The 24,838-nt window shown below is 34.4% G+C and overlaps 1 protein-coding gene across 1 annotated transcript in view; it reads right to left on the bottom strand.

Moving 5' to 3' along the window:
* Nucleotides 1–24,838, bottom strand: part of LOC138713023 (dipeptidase 1-like) — an 876,181-nt gene that overhangs the window by 769,445 nt on the left and 81,898 nt on the right. The window lies entirely within an intron of this gene.

Here is a 24,838-nt window from a genome sequence, read left to right as displayed (position 1 = left end):
AGTATTTATTTAATATAAACTTACAAGAGTCCGAAGCCAAAATTTCACTTAATCTGGATGAATAGTACTGAATATACAAAGAAAAACGTGACAAATGTGGACCATAGTTAGGGGAAACCACGGTACTTCATAACAGAAAATAATATACACCACGTGAATCACGTCCGAAATCTTTTGTAGACTTCCACGATTGTGAGGAAGGAAATCAGTTTACGTACCTAACACCCTTTCTGACCTTCTCGAATCTGCCTTCGGTACGAAATAAAACGGGCGCGAGTGGAAACGTTCGAGGTGAGCGAGTCTCTCTCAGTCGGTGCCCGCACATCAACAGCTCAGCACTGAATCAGGTCCGCTCCCCAGGGGCAGATACTAACCCGTGCAGCATAGCGGAGCTGGATGCTTCATTCAGACGCGCTAAATCTCTGTAGCACGTCACTTTCTTCCTTGTCCATCACATTGTCAGTATGTAAATCCGTCATTTTAAAGGCACAGCCATTAATCAACGCATGTCTCTATTCGTTTACGCTACAGATTCTTTACCTTAAATATTTTACACTTTGCAGACATCTCATAACTTACAGTCAAGAGTCTAATACATGTCACAGAAGAAACATAGAGGAAGAGAGTAGAAATAATCGTTAAGAAATAAACAAAGTTATCATTCATTTTTCAGTGACGTACGGAAAAAATTTCGTCATGTTAATTGACAAGAGAAGAAAGCTAAATTTAATGAATAAAAAAATTAAGTCATTTAAGCAAGGCATCTATACACTCAATAGGTTATCTCATTCTTCATTAGCCAATAAATGGCTAAATGGCTGATGACGCGCAAAGAGTCCATGCTCATTCTTCCTTTATTTTCAAATTGATAGTGACATCAGCGTACATTATAAACATAACCGCCTGAAATAAAAACCATTACAATTGGTATAATCCAATTGTGTAAGTATCATAGCATAATATAAACACGTTGATAATAAGAGGGAAGAAAAGTAGTTCATCCATTTACGTAAACTAGGAAATATCGCGATTTTGAATTTGATAATTTTCATTAGGTTTTTGTTTAATCAAAGTACAGTACTGTATTAAAATTTAAGTGTTTTTTTACTCACGAACTGACCTAAGACAGCCCAGCCACTAGCCTTTACTGAGGGACGAGCAGAAGTGGGTGGGAGAAACCGGGATGTAACGTAGACAAACGAACGACAGTACCTGTGTGAAAATATGATTCAATATTGAGAGCTCTTTCGTCACTGGAAAATGCGAACATATTTCTAACTCACTACTCAGTACTGTTTACTATTACCGTAAGGCGACTTTGGCTGCATTGCCTTGGTTCTGTGTGGAGGACGGTTAGAAGTTTACTAGTGGAAAGGGTGGGAGTGAAGTACATTCAAAAACTCAGGTACAATAATCATACTTCTGGAATCAATCCAATTTAGAGAATAACAAAGGCCCCAATATCCCTACAGCATTATCGTAAAATCTATATATATATACATAATTTGAACTGGTAATGGAAATTACGGGAAAACGGCTGAACGGATTTTAATGAGTGACCCCTCATTTTCATGCCTGGCATCCAAAGTTTTTCGGAAAAGTAGTAGTTTTCAGTGAAATGTCAATTTTTCTACATAATTTTCCTATTTTCCAAAATCCATCTGTTATCAGTTTTGATAACTAATTTTATTGAATCACGGCCGACTTGATTGAATTTCAGAACAAAACACACACTACAATAAACAATAGGCTATTACACGAAGGCCATGACCTGCAGGATTGCCGACATATTTAGAGCTCAATTCAATTATTTGTTATTAAAAACTGCAGTGTATAATTTTCTGAGTACAGCTGTGTATTGGATATTCAAATCTACGAAACTTGAGGTGGTTTGATGACATTATTACCATTAGAAATTAAATATTATTATAGTTAATATCATGATGCATCTATTTTTCATTAATTGTACATAATATTGATGCTATATTGATGACATGAAAGTGAAACGTTTTGAGGTTATGTAAGTAAATGTAGAGAATATCTTAATTTAGATCTTCATTTCTATAATTTACTGATTGGCTGCTATATATAACTACAAAACTTAAGTATGATAATAATATTGTTATTAAAAATCAAATATTTTTATACTTATTAACCCAGTGGGGTTGGGTCATTTTCATATACTTAATGGCGGTGTAGTGTAGATATTGATATGTGTCATTGTCTTCAATATTGGCTCGAGAGAGCGCAAAAATTACAGTTCCTAAGGAAAGATCAAAAGGTATTACTTACTGATAAAATAAGAGGCCTAGAAAAATTTGTAGTCTCCAGATCATTTCAGCAAATCTCTTAGTAGGATAAAATGATTTTATGCTCTACATTTCAAGTTCTACATGCAGCAGCTTTACAAAAATGCTATTGTTCGAAAGCTTAGCAAACCTGACATTTTTTTTTAACTTTTGCCTACAATCCACAATGACCTGAAATAGCTACTGCTAACGTCCTGGCATTGATACTTGCGTTTCCGCGTTGAAACTCAAAAACTGAAGTTGGATAAGTTCAAGAAAAAGTATTTGGCCTAAAACATCCATTCAGAGGGAGTATGTTTCATTATTATGGAAGCAAATAACTGTCAAAAAGACAAGTATTCTTCATTGAAAATAAATCTGAAAATTTTTTATTCGAACGTCTAACGAACTTAGTTTGCAGCAGCATTTGCTGCACAAGCCACTAGTATAGTGTAATTATTTCAAAGGCTAAGAATGCCACTGATGTCAGAACAAGACTAATTTGGTACCATCATCAACATCATCATCATCATCATCATCATCATCATAATCACTATAGAGTATAACGTCACCATTCATTCATAGTATTTCGGATTTATGATTCATTCCATAGTGTTACTATTTCAGGAAGTACAAAACAAACACAAGCGAATTTACGACACGTTTTATACTTATTCCAAAAAAAGATATTAGGCCTAAAGCAAAATTTCGTATTATTCGTCTGAAATCGATTTCAAAACCGTTCACCTCATGAATGTTTTTGGTCTTCTTAAGAAGATTACGTTTATTGTAATTTCAATACTGACGTTTTCGTTAATTCTACTTGGACACATGGACATCACTTCTCCAAGACATAAACAAGGCTTACCGCGTGGCGTTCAAACATTTCCATGTGCTTATGTTGACAGGCTATAGGTACTGCCATCCATTTCCAGCTGTTTCAGGGTGGCATGTCATGTTTGGGGGATTACATCTGTAACAGGTACAGCAATGTGCGCACCTGAACGTTACTCACTTGCCACATTTGCTTAACCCTTGCTGGTAACTCGACAAACTTGAACTTGTCACTGAGGATTTGTTAATTCTATTATAAAACTAGTCTGGACAGTAAACTTCTCTCTCTTTACTATCACAATATCGTGCCTATGTAATGTGTAACGTTTAAACATTAATACCGTTACCATATAATTTCTATTAGAACGTTCTTCGCTACAGAAGAATATCAATATTTTTCGGTGTATTTCATAATTACAATTACTACAATTTATAACGAAATGAAATATTTAAGAATTTAAAGATTCTAATCGGAACAAAACTTGAGTCAAAATTTATTTTGATAAATTAAAACATCTTGTCTTAGGTATATTATTCCTGAGTTTAAGCTAGAAAATAAATAATTATCACAAAAATGCACAAATGAAAAATTACATTAGTGCAAATTGCGAAATGATTATGCAGTATTATAAATAATTGTGCAGAAAGATTAAATTAATAAATATGCAGAAACAAAAAGTTATGTAATATGTTTCTTGTAGTTTTATTGCTTCCAATCCATCTTATAACACTCCAGATATACTTACAACATGTAAATAAATCATTAGACGTAGGTATGTTTAGAATAAGTTACTGCTGAATTTACATCACGTTAAAATACGTTACTTTATGAGGATACTAAACATTGAATTTTTTTATCAATAGGCCCTTCAAGATTTATTGTTAGCACAATGCTAACTCTTTTTATGAAAGGCGGTTTCTAATTCCAGTTTTTACAACATTCATGCAACTAAATCCTCGTTCACAATTTACAGTATGCGATGGAATTATATAAATCAATTAGAAGAAACGGTTCACTAAGTTACATGAATTGCACAAACTCTTTGGAATCAATTTCGGAAAATCTATTGGTCAATAACTTTTTGAACATTGCCCATGCCATTAGCATTTCATTTAAATTCATATTGGTTCAAACACATCTATAATTTCATTTTCTCCATTTCTCTTCGTTTCTGAAGTGCAATGTGGTTGTCGCATTTTTGCACATTTATATTCAAACTTTGTTGCATTTTTAGAAGTCGAGTAGCAAATTGCGACAAATGCAACTGTGGCTTAAACCCTATATTTTTCTACATGACAGTTATGAGCAGGCAGCGAAACTTAGTGCCCGGTGAAACAAGTTTGCTGTTCCTTTACTACAGGCACGAGGTTTTTTTTTTTTTACTTGGGCGTGAATAATCATGGTCAGCAGTGGACAGGGATAGATAGAGACAACAGAATTTCACATTAGCCATAAAAGCGACAAACCGTTTATTAAAAAGAAAGTTGTTTTTCTTTGTAAATGTGTCTGTAACTTAGAGAAATTGCCAATAATTTTATCGCGAATTTTTGGTGACAGATGTGTCTTAGAACGAAAGAAATTATTTCGGCGAAAAAAAGCGAAATTTATTTAACATTTGCATTTGATTCCTTTTTCAAACATTTGATGCACCGTTTAAACACCTTTAACATGTAAACATAACATTCACTCTTCTTACAAGCTGAAAGTTAGAATTGGAAAAAAACACATTCCAAATGAGACTAAGAGATCACCCCTACTTCCAAACCCGGTCATAGGTACTTGGTAGAGGGGAAAAGGTACTGTGGATCTGAAAGTTTTCCTTTGTTTCCTGGTGTTGTAGCAAGGCCATGGGTGTTGCTATTTGAGGAACTATTTCCAATATTCAGTAGTAAAGGTGGGAGGAATTTCAACACTTACACTTCATTCCATAGCTAAAGAATTTGCTAGTCAGGTCTTTTTGTACACGAGACTACTACTTTAATGTGTAAATTATATAATGTGCGAGTAGATTGAGAGAAACGAAAAACAAGATCTAATCATAGTTTCAAAAATAAATAGCATGTACGTGTACCTTAAAGAAAAAAGTGTAACTACTAAAAGACAAATATCAATCGAAGGTTCGCTCGTTCTTCAGAACAAAGGCAAACAAGAAAAAACAGAGTTCGTAATAGTTATTATGTTCTTAAGTACAAATATTCCTATAGAAAACAAGGATGACTCAGGATTTAGAACTCGTCTTCTGAAGCATGTTCCGAGTGACTATTTGTTTTAATATATTATACAGTATTGATATTTATAAATTGGAATAAATTGATGGAGATCCTAAAGAAAATTGGTGTCGGTTGTAAAGAGAGGAGACTGTCCAGTAACCTTTATACGGAACATCGAGTGAAAGTCAGGATAGGCGAAGAAATGTCAGAAGGAAGTGAAATAGGGAGAGGAGTACGTCAAGGATGTTCTTTATCACCTACACTGTTCAACATTTACTTGGAGGATTTAGTGAAGGACTGTTTTCAGAATATGGGAGGAAGAAGAATAAAGTACTTAACATTTTCTGATGATATGGCGTTGTTAGCATAAGAGGAAATCATGCTAAAGGATATGCCGCAGGGGCTAAATGACGGCTGTGAGCGATATGGGGTGAAGATAAATGCAAACAAGACGAAGACCATGGTTATAGGGATAATTATACAGAAGATAAACTTGCGAATTCTAAATGAGGCAGTAGAGCAAGTGGACAGCTTTAAATACTTGGGATGTACTATAAGCAGTAACATGAACTGCTTCTAGGAAGTCAAAAGAAGGAGAGCAATGACCAAGAAAAATGAGCATCTACTGCGGACCTCTGGAAAAAGAACTAAGGAAGAGTCTAGTGAAGTGCTTTGTATGGAGTGTGGCATTGTATGGGGCAGAAACATGGACATTACGACGAAGTGAAGAGAAGCGAATAGAAGCATTTGAAATGTGGATATGGAGAAGAATGGAACGTATGAAGTGGACAGACAGAATAAGAAATGAATCTGTGTCAGAAAGAGTGGGTGAAGAAAGACTGATGCTGAATCTAATCGGGTAAGGGAAAAGGAACTGGATGGGTTACTGGTTGGGAAGATACTGCCTACTGAAAGATGGACTGGAAGGAATGGTGAACGGGAGAAGAGTTCAGGGTAGAAGAAGATATCAGAGCATAGACGACATTAATATATATATATATAGAACATATGAGGAAACGAAGAGAATGGCAGAAAATAGGAAAGACTGGAGATAGCTGGGTTTGCAGTAAAAGACCTGCCCTTGGGCAGAACACTAATTGAACGAGTGAATGAAAAAGTTGTTTGAAATGGTATAAAAATATTAAGATTGCAATCCATCAATAGAGATAATAATTGATCTGCATGGTGATGTTATTATAATTTGTATTAATATTATGTATACAAAATATTTTCTTATTGATGTACACATCAACAAGAAAACATGTCCTTAGGTTATTTGTATTAGCAAAGAGATTATGTTAGACGGAGTGGTAGCGAAACAATGGTGGCTTATATAGGATAAATTTGGATTGGACATCTCTACTCCTATTACAATACATTAATTATTATTTACAAATTCTCTCTAATTTAATATTTGAAATATAAATGGAAAGAATGAGCATTGTATTCGTTCGAGTTGTTAAAAATTTACATAAACCTGACGAAAAAATGTTCATTATACGAGTAATATGTTTCAGTTTAATCACAGTCTGGCATATACAGTCACGAATCTTGAGTTGTGAGGATACTAGGAACAATAGACTGTGCCGATACTATTTCGCATTGTCTGTAATGAGGCGATAGTAGCGATCCTAGTGATTAGCAACTATCTATGGATGCATATTCCCTACATATTTAGCTTCGTGACCGTATGTATTAGACTACGGTTTAATTATAGTTACAAATTTTAAATCCGGTTTGTATTCTGTCAGTCATATGATGTTAAGTTATACAGAATGTAATCACTACGCGAATGAGAAGTGCATAAATAAATGAAGATCTCAATGCACATACACAGTGAGCAGTAAACGTGAAATTGAGTTCTTTTTTAATTCGTAACTAACATTTTCCATTAAAACTACACCCTACAGTTCATTGCGTAGATTCCACTAATGAAGTAGAATACAATGATTATTTTTGCATGTGGTTACCAACATGCGGTAGGAAGTAAACCTTTTTGTTCACGGACAGGAATATCATACGTATCTAATTATTGTTAGCTCGATGCAACAATTCAATATTTACAAACAATTGCTGTTTGTGGATGTGACAGTCACTCGCGCCATAACGATGAAAAAGGCTTATTTTATTTCACTACCCTAACCATGACGAAATGAAGGAAAGAGAGAAATCTAGAAGCGTGGAGCATTCTCAGAGACAAGTTCCAAACGAAAAGGTCCAAATATATAAAAGGTTCATACAAGAAAGTCCAGATACGTATTCGTCCATGATATTTAGCCCATAAACAAAATGTCCAAAAGTACAAAAGTCTAAATTTAAAATATGCAATAGACAAAAAATGTCCAAAGTGCAAAAAAAAAAAGTCCAAAAGGCAAAATAGGCCATTATACAAAAATGTTTATTTAAAAAGGGGGGAAAAAACGTATGAAAGCAATACCACGAGAAAAAAACTCTAGAAGGGAATGTTTCCAAGGTGACAAAAAGGTGATTAAGTGATTAAAGCAATGTGTTTGTTATGGAAATGAAAGACTTCGAAATTTTTAGTACTTTGTAGTAAATCTCAATGATAATTTTAAAGAAGAAATTATGGAGTTCGTCCAATATGTGGATACTAAATACAGTGAAACTTCCCAATAGGAGACACAGTCGGGGAAAAATTAAATGTCCGTTATTGAGAAGTGTCCGCTATTTACAAAATCGTTAGTATGTATACAGCTCATTAAAATTTCTCATACATATTCAACACTATATTTTACAGTACAGAACACTACAGTAGACAGTGAGATTGTTGACAGTATTCATCCAGAGAGAAATCGTATCAGTAAATGTTTCGTAAAAGGAATAAACATCAGTCACTGCACCACTTCACTTTACACAAAGAAATCTAGAATTATTGACTTTAAAATAACATCCTTGTCTTTCAAAATTTTACTGAGTTTTCCACATTAAACTTTGTGGCCAGCTCACGATCACTTAATTTCTCCTTCTCACTATGCTTTACAATATCCACTTTCTCTACTAGTGACAAACGTTTACGTTTTTGTGACATTTTTAATGTGACTGTAATTCCGAACAATCACCTTTACAAACTAAGAAAGTACGGACTGCTCACGTACAGTATCACAACTAACAAATGTGCTACTTACTTTCAATAAAGTACAAGAACGTTCAAATGCACGATAATGATTGTTGCAAAGAATTCCGTTAGAATTCCTTTTAATTTACAACCGTCTTTTTCTTCCTTTTTTTTTCTTTCACGCTGTCCGTAATTTGGAAGTTTTAATTGTTCTTGGGAGATACATTTCAGTGTCCGCGTCCGTTACTGAGAATGTCCGCTATTTGGAAGAATTTTATCATAAGGGCCAATGTTATTTTGCAAGGGAATTTTAAAATGTCCGCTATTGAGGAGTCCGCTATTGGGAAGTGTCCGTTAAGGGAAGTTTCACTTTACATCAATAGTAGACCAGCAAGAGGAAGGAGGAGGGCTGTTCTCCCTAAGTTCCCACCTGAAATGTGGAATGTTTATGAATTAGTGTTAAATGGTCGCCAATGAACGAACAACGCTATGGAGGAATTCCAGTCTCAGTTTCAAAGATTAGTTATATCTCACCAGGGTCATTTCATACAAAATTTTAAGAATATGCCAGCGATGTCATGATTTTTTTTGGGCTTTTAATATAATAATGTTATTATGAAAATAAATTAAATTGCCAACTATGACCGCCATATCATTAATATTTTAGTCATACGGATGACTGAGAAATGAGTGGCAGTTACATGTTATCCAACATTTAAAATATTCTAGACACCCTATATGAAGAGTCATAGAAACTAAACAGACGCCATTGTAAATCTGAATAACCATATTTTAATACCTTAAACGCTAACCCGAATAATATTAAGGCATGCTCATAAAAGCGCCTCATTGAAAAAAAAATAATAATAATTTTATATTCGACTGCACCAATATAAATTGTGACCTAGCCACTGTCTCCACTTGGGCGGCCAATTTCGGACTCGCACTTAATCCAAGTAAGACTCAAGCCATAATTATTGGACATAAGCGTTTAGTTAACTCCCTTAATAACAGTAATCTTTCAGTTGTTACCCTTAACAACACGCTAATCCCTTATTCATCTGTCGTAAAAAATCTTGGCTTCTTTTTTGATAATAATCTAAGTTGGAATTTTCAAGTTAAAGAAACGATAAAAAAAATCTGTTCCTCCATTCACTGTTTGAGTCGCTTGAGAAACTTCTTGCCCCAGCAACTAAAACTTACCCTAGTGCAAACCCTAGTAACGCCGCACTTCGATTATTGTGACGTTTTGTTAAGTGACCTAAGTTCTGAATTATCAGTCAAGTTACAGCGAGCTCAGAATATGTGCGTCAGATACGTGTGCAACATCCGACGGTATGATCACATATCACCGTCCTTCGCAAGTCTCTCGTGGCTCCGACTTAAAGAACGTAGAACTTTACACTCTTTGTCTTTACTCTTTCGAATTCTGCACACTTCAACACCAAATTACCTTTCGTCTCGTTTCTCTTATCTATACTCTAACCACGACGTAAATACCAGATCACTTATCTGTGGCACGCTAAATATACCTCTTCATAGAACATCTTGTTATTCATCATCTTTTACAATATCCACCTCGCGTCAATGGAATTCCCTGTCACAAAGTATTAGGGGCTGCAAGACAATAAACACCTTTAAGAACAGCTTAAAAGATAACCTTATTAGCATTTCACTCCAATCATACTAATTTAAACTATCACTGACTACATTGTTACTTTTTTCTTTAGACATCACCCTGATTGTGCTGTATTTTAATTGTCTCGTAATAATCTCTTTCTATTATCTAATATTATTTGAAATATATTAACATTCTATGTATTTTAGTTTAATTCTGCTACACAGTTTATTTCAGTGTTTAATTAATAGTTCATAGTATTTTGTTGTTTAATTTGTAAATAACTTTTGTATACATGTAACTCTCATCTAAATCAAATTGTTGGATTCTTTGTAAGTTCATGCATATGTATATACACTTTTTGCTGGTTGAGTGGAAGAGAAGACCTTACGGCCTTAACTCTGCCAGCTAAACTAAATCATTATTATTATTATTATTATTATTATTATTATTATTATTATTATTATTATTATTATTATTATTATTATTATTATTATGTAAATTCATGCGAATTTTATTCGTATTAAAGAAAATCTTATTTCTAATCCATTTCCCAAGTTTTATGACAATCTCAAAAAACCTACGAATAATTAAATTAATGAAATTATTAATCTTTGTTCCGACGGTCGATAATCGCTTGCTACGTGTGGCGGTAGCAGCGCTCGCGATACTTCGTAACGATGAATAATCTCAAACGTCCATCTCCCTGACCTTGATCGCGCAACATTCTGTACGATGAGAGAACCTATCTGCTGAGCTCCTTTGTTCCGGTGAGTTATTTTGATTAAAAACTGACATGCTATTTAAGTCAACATTCTGAAATTTTTCATAGTGGAATCAATATACCCTAAAGAATACAACACATGTTTTTTCGCCTGTAAAAATGAGATGCATTTTGTGTTATATATATTTTTTTAATTATTGTACGGTGGGTAACTATTTCAAAAATCTTATTTTTTTTTTATTTTAAGGGAATTTATAAACAAGGCTTTCCTTTTTCGAATTGCATTGAAATTATTTTTCCATCTTCATTTGCATAGTAAGAAAACTCCGATGAATGAAACCGTGTTCTTTGCCAAACCAATAATTTAAATGCTGATTGCTGCCAAACTATGAAAGATATAAATATAATATTGCGTGAAATTCATATTTAGGACATGCAAAATAACCTGCTACAATATTTTTAACTTTTGAGACATCATGGTTCAAAAACATACTTTTTTGCATGGAATGACCCACCATGTAAATATATGACGATCTATAGAACATTTAAAACAACAGCAGAATGAAACGGAAGTATTGGTGACACAATTACTAGGTGGACAAGCACTGAGCAGAAAATTCCTTCACAATCAACAAGTTGAAAATCTTGTAAACAGATATCAGTCATTCAAAGACGAGAATGATATACCTCGCTACCCAAGAGCAATTTTTTTCCGCCTAAAATTGCCTTCTGACCCACAACCTGAAGATGAATGTCATCAAGGTGAACTCCAATGTATTTCTTCAGTGCCTTGTTATAACAAATGTGAATAAATTAACTGAACTAATTTAAATACAGTTACGGTAACGCTATTGAATCACTATTCTGTAGTAATATACTTTAGTAAGTCTGGACATTTTACACAACTTCGTTCCAAGTGGACATTTTAGGCATTGGATCACATTCAATTAAGGATTGGACCTTTACAGATCTGGTCCATGACCAGTTTGGACATTTTAATTTTGGACTTTATGTAATTGGACATTTTCTGAGCTTGGGCATTTTACATAAATGGACGTTACCACATTATGGACATTTTCGTAATATGGACATTTCAGTATTTGACCATGCATCTGCTAACCGCGTGAAGTTGTGCATTAAATATCGATGTAATTCAGCGAGGACATTACAGTTCTGAAGAAGATAAATAGTCAGTCCTTCAGATTTTCGCTATTCTAGTACACTGAGCTGCAAACGAAATGCCGATACGAAATTATATCGTTTTCCGAGGACTTTACCAAACATGACGGGGTGAAAAGCTATTTCTCTAAAAATAGTTTTTCAAAAGCATTTAAATGCGACTTTTATAACATGTTCACGTTATTTAATACGAATTGATTTTGAATTATTCATATTCTTTTATTTTACAACATTCATAAGAATACTACACGAAAATAGTGAAACTGCAGTTTATATGGTTTTCCACAGCCTTCCTTATTATCTATTGAATCTGTCATTGTTAAAAATCGTTATAGGCTACACTGCCGGTTGCGTTTCATATTTATAGGGTAGTTTATTGAAGACAAACACGATCGAGCTGGATGATGTAATGATAACAGAGCAATAATAGAGCTTCTGTGTAACTCCAGTTATATAGTTCCCTAAGCGAGGTCCTCGTAACAGGATATTTCAAATCGATAGCGAGTTCAATTCGGCATTTCTTTTGCAGTCTAGTGTACTACGTGGATGGTACATCTTTCAGAATTACAGAAGTGGAACGCTTATATTATTAATATGAAGATACTATTTTTAAGGTTATATGACGTAATCAATTGGTGTTTTTGTATGTTAATGTGTAAAACTTTTTGGAGGTTATAGCAATGATGTCAAACCAAACCCATTTTTCTGACCTTGACATCGTCCGCGGGCATCAAGCGCTAGGTATGGAAGGAGGAAGGGTTGTGTATATGAATAAGCAGCCTGTAGGATTAAGAAAACAGTGGTGCACAACCTTCAAACGGAACGTGAAATTTTATGACGTTACATTTATATGGCTTCTTTCTGTTTTATATTTTATTTATTGTCTGTAAAATAAAACTACTAACACCAATTCCTTAATATTGCAGTTGTGCTTTAAACGTTAATAACTAGGGAACGGAACTTGGAGCAGTTATAGCTAGTATTGGCATCTACACAGTCATTTGTTTACAGCCCTTTATACCAGTCCTCCCCTCCATGACATACTCGCAGATCTCTGCACGTCAACAACAGGTGAACGGGACAGTTGTCGCATAAGAACCTCAACATGCAGATTTGCAGTTCAGAGTAGTGAAGTGCAGGTACAATGCCGAAAGTGAAACCAACTAACAATACAAAATTGAAAGACTATATTTGTAAAAGCTCCAGATCGAGTATCAAAATTCAGGAAACACTTGCCTAAATTGTAGCTTCTCCCATGTCCAGTTCTTAAGAGCTTGGGGTCAAGGTTAGAAGCTTGCAATTATTACGCACATCACCTCCAATCTGTGAAGAAAGTGATCCAGTCTTTCAATCCCGATGACGCGGCTGCGATTCAAATACGCCAGGAATTGCTAAAGGATAGAACAATCGAGAAAGAAGTCGTGGATATTAAGTATTTTTTTTTTATATTTACCGGATGCAATTATTCGATTAGAAAAGTCAGGAGTAGAACTAGTTGAGCAAATAAATATTATGAGGACTATTGTAAATAAACTGAGTGCAGTAGAAGGTGAAGTAGGAAAACGTGTTGGTGAAAAAATGAACAGAGTTTTGATTAAAAATTATGGGTACAGTATTCTTAGTCGGATTTCAGATGTACTAACAAAGACGTGTCCCAGTGACGTCATTCATTCATTCAACATGTGAATTTAATTGACGTATCTTGTTTCAAGTGCTTATTCTCCAATAATTGTCTCTGCAGATGTAGAGCGGGGTTTTTCCATGTTAAAAAATTTCCTTCCTTGCAACAGAGCAAAGTTGTATTTTGAAAATTTGAAAATGATATTTACAGTTTATTATAACAAGGCACAGCAGGAATAATTGTTTCATCAACAAAACATAGCATTAAATGAAAAGGCCATTTCGTTTGGTTCTACATATTCAGAGGCGAGTTCCATATAGAAGACAACTGTCTATCAGCCATCAATATTTCCACGCGAAGATGCAGAGATTGATATTTAATTATGTATATTAGTAATGTTGTTTATTGGTATCGTTTGCGTTGCCAAGAAAAACACATGTAGTTCAAAGTGAAATGCAGATTATGTATGTAGGCCACTATATGTCATTAAACTATTCCATATGTTTATTCTGAAATACGTTTACAGCATGTTGCGTGTAAGTTTGTATGAAGTGGACTGTACTCGTCCATGCAGCTCGCTTGACAGTCACTGAGCTACGAATACCTATACTACGTTTCACCATTCTTTATAATACTCCAAATCCCTTTCCCTGTTAATAACACAATAAAGAGTTAAGAAGGAATATCCACATAAATTCCGTAGTAGTACAATTGTACTGTACTAAGTGGATGAAACACATCATTCTTAAAGAAAGTTATATTTTAAAGAAAGAGACTGAATGTGACATGGTAAGTTGGAATTGCTATTGATGGTATCTTCAGCCTTATAAAATTAATCAATAAACTAATCAAAAAGTACAAAGCAAAGTTACCTAGGTACTGTATATATTTCAAGTGTAACTAATATTCCATAACAAAACAGTTATCACATTATGCTTTTAAGGTGATAGTGGTGAGCAACTTCCTATCATCAGTATATTAAATTACTTTCTCTAAATATGCTGAAGCTATAGAGCTGAAATTTTTATCTCTTGATTATGATGATGTTTTGTTAATTAATTCCTTACAAACATTTTCCATGTGAATATTTTCAAACTTTGTAATACACTATCTTCAGTAATGTATATTTACGGTATATTAGATTTACGAAAACATTGTTTCAGTACCTGTTACTTACTTACAAATGGGTTTTAAGGAACTCGCAGATTCATTGCTGCCCTCACATAAGCCCGCCATCGGTCCCTATCGTGTGCAAGATTAATCCAGTCTCTATCATCATATCCCACTTCTCTCAAATGCATTTTAATATCATCTTTCCTTCTACGTCTCGGCCTCCTCAAAGGCCTTTTTCCCTCCGGGCTCCCAACTAACACTCTGTACGCATTTCTATATTTGCCCATACGTGCTACTTGCCCTGCCCATCTCAAACGTTTGGATTGAATGTTCCTAATTATGTTAGGTAAAGTATACAACGCATGCACTTCTGCGTTGTGTAACTTTCTCCATTCTCTTGTAACTTCACCCCTCCTAGCCCCAAATATTTTTCTAAGAACATTATTCTCAAACACTCTTAATCTCTGTTCCTCTATCAAAGTGAGAGTCCAAGTTTCACAAGTACCTGTAAGGCTACTAAGTAATTCTCTCTCAAAGTGAGAGTCCAAGTTTCACATGTACAGCTGTCAAAAAAAAAAAAAGTGGCCGCACTCGTGAACAGCGAATATTTTCAAAGTCCACTTCGGGTCGCGGCGATGTTACACGATGTATGTGCTTGTACAAGCAGTTCCCGAACTATGAAAGTGTTCCATATCTGCGCCTCGTAGGCCAGCGGTAGAGTGCTTGTTTAATGATTCAAAGGTCGTGGGTTCGGGCCTTCTTCAAGTTTTCATTTTATTTTTTAATCGTTCTTTAGCGATGTAAATGATATTCAAATTATCATTTATATCCAGTTATCGTTCTTTATGGATATCACGTTATTTATATTTTGTTATCGTTCTTTAGAGATATGTATAAAATTCAGGTCATCATTTGTTTTCTGTTATCGTATTATAACGATATAAATAATAATTATTATTGTATCTCCAATGGGGGTTAGCCCTATTTTACATATGTATGTTAGGGCTATAGTTTAATACACAAAAAAGATAAGCATAAAGAGAAATGGAATATAAAATTAAATTAGCTTACGCGATGTAAACAAAACATAAACAATCCGTAAATTAGGCATTGCGATTGCAAAACAAATATCAGGTATCAATTTGAAACATACAAAAACATTAACAACACACATACGTAACACTTCTATATCACAAATATGCGCCTTTCCGTACCATACATCATAAATTAATACACAATAGTCACACAAACACAATCAAACTATAATTACGACATTGCGACGACATCAAGCATCCCATAACTGACTCACATACATAACAAATCAAGCATCCGTTACAACACATCCACTTCAACGTAGTAACCACACTTTTAAAAGTTACAAATTTGGCTCCAAGAAGAATAAATAGGACACTGTTACTAATTACTATTCTTCTACAATTTCTTAAATACATCTGTAATAAATCTCTGAAATTCCGATATGAATAATATTCACGTTTTTTATATTGTTATCGTTCTTTAGCGATTTAAATAATATTCAAGTTATCATTTATATTGTTTTCCTTCATTAGCATTATAAAACAATATTCAAGTTATTTATATTGTTATTGTTCTTTCGCAATATATTAATTAAACAAACCTATATTTATCATTTATATTCTGTTATCGTTCTTTAGTGATACTGTATAAATAATATTCTAGTTATTTATATTGTAATCGTTCTTTAGCGATATAAATAACATAAATTTAATATTAGGTTTGGAAAAATCCAGTTGCATAATACTGGTATTAGTTTTTCTTTTTGTATTATTACATTATACTATCTTGAACCACAATAAAATGAAAAGGAGTAACGAGGAATTGAACCTGAGACGTTGACATCTAAATTCCGACGTTTGTCCGCTGAGCTACGAGAGCAAAAGTGTGGAAACATTTTCGGAAAAATTGGCCCAAACAGACTCTAAGATTTTCTGATGATTCGTAGAAGCTAGTCCAGGATGCGGGGGGCAAAGGCTAATTGAGATTTCCCGGTCTCTGACCGGGTCAAACATCCTGATAGAATTAATATTTAACCCTTGGCGTGTCTTTCGGTGAAGTCCGGAGGGCCCAATTAGTCAAATCCACTCTCCTCATCTCCACGCTTGGGCCCCCTGGAATTTAATAAGATGCGAAAGATATAGTGGTGTGCGGAAAGCAACGGGATGTTACCGCATTTAGGCCTATCCTTCCCAAGAAAACTGCAAACATGAACAAAGGAAGCTTTTAATAGAAGAAGGAGGATCTTCTGCGGACCTCTGGAAAAAGAACTAAGGAAGAGACTAGTGAAGTGCTTTGTGTGGAGTGTGGCATTGTATGGGGAAGGAACATGGACATTACGACGAAATGAAGAGAAACGAATTGAAGCATTTGAAATGTGGATGTGGAGAAGAACGGTGCGTGTAAAGTGGACAGACAGAATAAGAAATAAAATTGTGTTTGAAAAAGTGAGTGAAGAAAGAATGATGCTGAAACTGATTAGAAAGAGAAAAAGGAATTGGTTGGGTCTCTGGTTGAAAAGAATAATAGACGACATTAGGATACGTGGATCATATGCGGAGACTAAGAGGAAGGCAGAAAATAGGAAAGATTGGAGATTGCTTGGTTTGCAATGAAAGACTTGCCCATGGACAGAACATTTATGTGTGTATGTTCAGAATGCCTGGAATATCGTGTCTAAGAACAGTCGCTATTTGCAAAGACTAGTCAATTCCATGCCCAGTCGACTGCAAGATGATCGAGATAAGAGGAAGATAGACTAAATATTGAATTGTGGCTTTTTGTTTTGTTTTTTGAACGATTAAATGTTTGAATGTTTTCAGGCCGACGCCAGTAAATTTGTTATGTTTATGCCACGAAAGATATTTTATTGAGAATAAAATCTTTTTTGTTTCCATTTGCAGCCACAATATCATAATGATAATGATAAAGTCATGGCATAATATATTAATGAACCTGATGTTAATTACTAAAATAATCATAAAAGAGAAAGGAGCCATTATGTATAGTTTGTCTCTCTCAAAAACAGAACAAAAAAGGACATAAAAAGCACGAGGTTGTAGTCGAACACAGGACCTCATGAATAAGAGACCTGAACGCTACCATTATGCTATCGAATAACACACAGTATACTTCAATTATAACTGTAGATATCAGGCAACGTGGTCCAACAACATGTAACATCGCCTGGCTCCGAATTGTAGCGAAGATACCCGAAGGGAACTTTGTTTGAGGAGAGCGGCCACTTTTTCTTTTGACAGCTGTACCTGTAAGGCTATTATATAATCCTCTCTCAAAGTGAGAGTCCAAGTTTCACATGTACCTGTAAAGCTACTAAATAATCCTCTCTCAAAGTGAGAGTCCAAGTTTCACAAGTACCTGCAATGCTACGAAGTAATCCTCTCTCAGAGTGAGAGTCCAAGTTTCACATGTACCTGTAAGGCTACTAAATAATCCTCTCTCAAATTGAGAGTCCAAGTTTCACAAGTACCTGTAAGGCTACTAAGTAATCCTCTCTCAAAGTGAGAGTCCTAGTTCCACATGTACCTGTAAGGCTACTAAATAAATAGGCCAATATCTGAAAATTTCACTCTTCTATAAAAGAAAATTGAGAATATATTCCTTAAAAAAAAAAGGAAACTTGTGTAAAATGATCATTAAAATTAAAACTTACATTCTTATAATGCTCTTATACAGGGACATCATTTTATTTTTACTTCAATTTTTATTGTACCTGAGTTTTTGAATGTACTTCACTCCCACTTCTTCTACTAATGAAGTTCCAACTGTCCTCCAGACAGAATCAAGGCCGCATATAGTAAACAGCACTGAATTTGTGAGCATAGTACGTTCCAAAAATATGTTCGCGTTTTCCAGTGACGAAGGGCTTTCAATATTCAATAATATTTTCGCACAGGTACTGTCCGTTTGCCTAGGTCGCATCCCGATTTCCCGCACCTGCTTCTGCACGCCCCTCTGTAAAAGCTGGGCTGTCTTAGCTCTTTTCTGAAAACATGAATTTCTGTTAGGAATCGGACGTTTACGTAATATTGTACAACTGTTTAAAATAACCTACATAAAAGGGCCTCGTTAATTAATTAACTGTCACGTGATTTCCCTCCTTTCTACCATCCTGCGGCATAACCACTCGGACGGACAGTAGATAGCATGTGTGAGTAATTTTATCTGTGCGGGTCGGGCAGAAGTGAAGATTGAATTTACAGTACGTGAGGTACTCTTTTATAGAGTAGGTACAGAATTATTTCAACATGAGTTACTAGTACGAAGGACGAAACTGGCAATCGGAATTAGATGCAATAGTCTATAGTGCGATAATATGCACAAAAGAACTGAAGCCTGTATCGAAATGAACGGCCACTATTTTCAGATATGTTTTTAAATATCCATATTATGATTATTTTTCAATTTAACTTCATTCTTTAAATTGTACGCTAATGTGCTGTAGACAGTATAATATACACTGCATAATGAACCAGTTCGTGAGTAAAAACACTTATTTTTAATACAGTATTGCATTTTGATTAAACAAAAACCTAATGAAAATTATCGAACTCAAAATCGCGATATTTCCTAGTTTACGTAAATGGATGAACTACTTTTCTTTCCTCCTATACCTAGTAAAGTGATTTCTTTGTGTTTTGCGCCAGTATCAACGAACTCCAGCCGTGGAAGGGGGTAGCGAACGGTGTTTCCGGTTCTCTAAAGGTATAGCCAGGTTAATATTAAAAATGTTAGTAAAAATAAAATGATGTCCCTGTACTTCGAAGACAAATCTAAAAATTAACATGGACACAGTTTAAATTTGAAATTTGAAATAAATAAAAAAAAAATGTTTGATGTAGGCCTAGATTCTGTATTATATTATAAATAATAAAAATGGGTTGTGTACATAGTGTAAATACTTTAAATTCTAAATATTAATATAATTGTTAAAGTGGTCCAAATTTTGTTCTGTCTCAGTTGACGAAACAAGATTCGTGAGAGTCGTCAGTCAAGTACTTCGCTTGCGTCGTCTACTTAAAAGCTCCAGTAATACTTAATATTGTAACACGGTCCCTAGCTATAAACCAGAGTATGAAATTACGATTTGAGAACAATGAAGCAATGGTTAAACGAAACTGACACAAAGGCCACAGTACGCCCACATCCGATCCGAATATTTGCCGCTAATCTCACCCTATGTGTCAATAACTGATCTGTGGTGTACTTCGTGAGAACTTTCCAGGTGACTGAGCTGCAGTTGGGCCAGACTGAAATGACACGCTCATATAGGTCAATTCAGCTGCCGTGCTTGGGCATTGATCGCGCGCTGGTCCACTCGTTCGGTCCAGCGGTCAATAACGTGAGCTGCAGTTAGTCAACGTGCAGTGTGTGCACACGGTTTATTAGAATGATCCGCTATGACGGCGACTGTACGTATTTCTTCGGCGCGCTTCTGATCGATCCATCAAGTCGGTCTGCCGGTGGTCAACAAGCCATGGAAGACGAATAGTCCAATTGAGCTCGCTTTTTTGTTGTTCTCTTGTTTGTTTTACAATCAATTTCCTTACAAAGGACTTTTTTTTCCTCCTTTCCACTTCGCAATTTTTCTTTATACTGGCATGCAGACACTACACCTCTGCCCTCGACTTGTAACTACGCTGACGAAGTCTTCATTTCTACATCGAGAGTTTTCTTACTTCTGACCAGTTTAACCTAGATCACTGCAGGGATGTTAGTCCAAACTGTTCTGACTCCTATTCTCACTTAGACAAAAGATGAAATACTGCTAAGTAAATTTATGTACTTTTTTATTTACTTACTGAATTGCTTACTTATTTTCTTACTTATTAATTTAATTATTTATTTATTTACTTATTTAGTTGTTTATTTGGTTACCTATATATTTGTTTGTTCACATATTTATTTATTTAGTTACTTATTTACTTATGTATTAGCCTATTTATTTAACTTTTTATTAACCTATTTATTTACTTACGTATTACTCTATTTATTTATTTACCTTTTTATCAGCCTATTTAATTATTTATTATTCATTTATTTATTTATTTGTTTACTTATTTATTTATTTATCTATTTACTTATTAACTCATTTATTAGCACATTTATTTATTTACTTATGTATGAGTCTATTTATTCATTTACTTATGTGTTAGCTTATTTACTTATTTACCTTTTTATTAGCCTATTTATTTATTTGCCTATTTATTTTTATTAGCTCATTTATTTTATTTATTTATTTATTTATTAGTCCATGTATTTATTTAATTATGTATTAACCTATTTATTTATTTACTTATTTAATTATTATTTTATTAGCCTATTTATTTATTTGCCTTTTTATTAGACCATTTATTTATTTATTTTATTTCGAATACATTTTATTCAGCTTCCTGCAAGTGAAGGCTGCCTAGAAGACAAAGCTTACCATAAAATTGTTGTTATAATGGAAAAAAAAGGAAAACAATGGAGAAGAAAAAGGATAAGAAATAGCACAATTGGAAATAATTGGAAAAGACTAAAAAAAACATCATTAATTCCAGAAGAAACATAAAATTTCCAGGTATCTATTAGCTATTGGGTGATCACAGTCGTCTATTTAGCACTGGTTGCAAGACCCAACTTAATTGAGCAGATCGCCATAGCAAAGAGATCAATCTATATAACTCTAGAGAAGGTTTCTTAGGATTTTTATAGATCCCTTCACTGCAGACATAGATACTTCAGTGACAAGAGTTTATCCTAGATCAAACTGCTTATAAAAATGCGCGAATCTTTTTGTGATGGTTCCTCTAGCCCCAATCAGAAATCCAATAACTTCGATCGACGTTAGATGATATTTTTCCTTATAATATGGTATAGTGGGGTCGTATATGTCGCATTTTTCCTGATGTACCTCAGCAGGTTGATTTTCGTACGTTTCCATCCTTATAGTTGGATCAATTATGAATCCGCTTGTTGAACTTGCCGGGATAGCGATGATGTCAATGCGCCTTTTAATTATTTATTTGTGTATTAGTCCATGTATTTATTTAATTATTTATTAGCCTATTTATTTATTTACTTATTTTGTTTATTATTCATTATTTATTTATTATATATTTATTTAATTATTTACGTACTTAATTACTTACTTATTACTTAATTACTTATTTATTTACTTCAACTTCACCACCAACAGAAGCAAGCTTACAAGGTGGCTTACATTGATACAATTTATATACAAACTACATAATGAAAAAAAAACGAAACAAGCAACACAAAAAAGAAGGATACATAATAGATGTTAGAATATAATATTGCAGTTAATATTAGTACCAAATGTCAATATAAAAAGGCAGAATTATATCAAAATTAGAGTAGAGACATTATAATACACCTATTCATAATTTGTTAACAAGGAAATCTAGTTATTTTTAAAATTGTATGAAATTTTTTAATTGATCAACTGAAATCTAATTGAGAATCACAATTTAAAGACAGAGACTTGTAAGTATTAATCATAACATACAATGGAGAGTTCTTGAAGAAAACAGTTCTATTACGCTCTCTAATTCTTATAACTTTAAAATTTACAGAAACAAAGTCATAAACATTTTTATCTTTCCAATGACAGGATTTTGTCGTAGTCGCCACTAATTCATATCACCACTTGCTTCCCAGTATCGGTCGCATTTACTGGATGATCTTATAGCCATGCAGCTTGCAATGTTTCCTGTCCATTTCTTGTGAGTAGTCTATACTGAGCATACAGAATGGATCGGTCCGGATTCCTATTCGGTGTAGGTGTTTTGGTGGACAATCGTGACCTCTTGTAAGTCAAATCACAACAGTTGTATGTATTTAGAGTTAGGCCTAAATTTGAAGAATGTATGTACTACGCGACCAAGGCGGGAACCGTTTTGTTTGGTGGCGCTGCAATTCGCTTCACAACACAGGCTGCTTTTTAAAGTCCGCATCAGATGCAAAATGAAGCACAAGCTGAACTGAGTTCTTGTTTCATTATTATTAATACGCTTTATGTGTTATATGTTCGTATATATAGTTAACTTTATCGTTCAGTTTTATTTTATCATATGCTTACACACATAGAAATCTATTCAGAAAACACACCACGACATCGGTGTTCGTAAAGGAGGGAACATGAATCGAAAATAATATAATCGAAAGTAGATAATGTATTTTATACAATATTGCATTTGATACACATTTCTTACCTTGGAATTTTAAAGTGGTCGGACTTCGGATATTATATATGAGGAAAACACCAGGTTTAAAACCATCACTACCACCAGTATGGGCTACTATAAGTCGTTGACCTGCACGCTATTTGTACAGGGGCATCATTTTATTTTTAATAAATTTCTAATATTAACCTAGCTATACCTTTGGATTAAAAGGAAACACCGTTTGCTATCCCCTTCCACGACTGGACTTCGAGGATACTGGAGTAAAATGCAAACAAATCTCTTTACTAGATACAGCAGGGAAGAAAAGTAGTTCACCCATTTATGTAAAGTAGGAAATATCCCGATTTTGAGTTTGATAATTTTCATTAGGTTTTTGTTTAATCAAAATACAGTACAGTATTAACAATGAGTGTTTTTACTCACGAAATGAACTATCCATTCGGACGTATTCATTATGCAGTGTACATTATACTGTCTACAGCACATTAGCGTACAATATAGAGAATGAAGTTAAATTGAAAAATAATCATAATATGGATATTTAAACACAATTTTGAAAATGGTGGCCGTTCATTTCGATACATTCTTCAGTTCTTTTTTGCATATTATCGCACTATAGACTATTGTACCTAATTCCAATTACCAGTTTCGTCCTTCGTACTAGTAACTCATGTTGAAATAATTCTGTACCTACTCTATAAAAGAGTACCTCACGTACTGTAGGCTAAATTCAATCTTCAATTCTGCCCGATCCGAAAAGATAAAATTACTCAGACATGCTATCTACTGTCCGTCCAAGAGTTTTGTCGCAGAGTTGTAGAAAGGAGGGAAATCACGTGACAATTAACGAGGCCCTTTTATTTAAGTTATTTTAAACAGTTGTATAATATTACGTAAACGTCCAATTCCTAACAGAAATTAATGTTTTCAGAAAAGAGCTAAGACAGCCCAGCCACTAGCCTTTACAAAGGGCCAGCAGTAACGGGTGGGGGAAACAGGATGCGATGTAGGCAAACGGACGACAGTATCTGTGCAAAAATATGATTCAATATTGAAAGCTCTTTCGTCATTCGAAAACGCGAACATATTTCTGGAACATATTATACTCACTCAGTACTGTTTGTGTTTACTATGACCTTAAGGCGACTTTGGCTGTATATGCTTGGTTCTGTGTGGAGAACGGTTGAAAGTTTACTAGTAGAGGGGGTGTGAGTGAAGTACATTAAAAAACTCAGGTACAATAAAAATTGAAGTAAAAATTAAATGATGTCCCTGTATAAACTCCTGACACGTTACGTTTTGCCAACATTTGTGGACAGTGTAATGGGTATGAAACCATGTTTCGTCCAGGTAAATAACGGGTTATTATATCAGAGCGTTCTATTAGATATTTCCTTTTATCTTTATATTTTTTGAATGTAAACCCCATGGATAGTATGAGTTTTCGTAAAGTTTCCTTGCATCCTTTAAAACCTATCTCTCTCTTACAAAATTTATGCAACTTTCTTAATGTTGGAAGCTCTTCGTAGAGACTTTACCTTCCTTTCTCTAATCCTACTAATTGTTTCCTTATTTACCTTCACGCACGCAGCACGCTCTGTTGTCTTCGGTAGAGGTAGGAATAAACCCGTTGCCTTTTCTTCATCACAAAACTTTATGGCATTATAAATAATGCTCCGCGCTTGGCTACGAAACACACGTCTTCCTACATGCGGCATTACGACCAGATTGAAACGCTAGGCATTGGATGTGACGACACTCCAGCAGTAAACATACGCAGCGAGCACGGAATTCCTCATTCTACCACGACGGGTCCCGCCTTGGTCGAATAGTACACAGAAATCACATTTTAGTCATCAGTGGACAAGTGATGTTTTGAAAATAAGCTCCTCTATCCACGTACTACAGTGACCGGCATGTTCCGTGCTCTG

This window comes from Periplaneta americana, chromosome 14 (assembly GCF_040183065.1).
Source record: "Periplaneta americana isolate PAMFEO1 chromosome 14, P.americana_PAMFEO1_priV1, whole genome shotgun sequence".
Classification (NCBI taxonomy): domain Eukaryota; kingdom Metazoa; phylum Arthropoda; class Insecta; order Blattodea; family Blattidae; genus Periplaneta; species Periplaneta americana.
The sequence above is the reverse complement of the archived record's forward strand: the minus strand, read 5'-3'. Positions and strand labels throughout refer to the sequence as shown.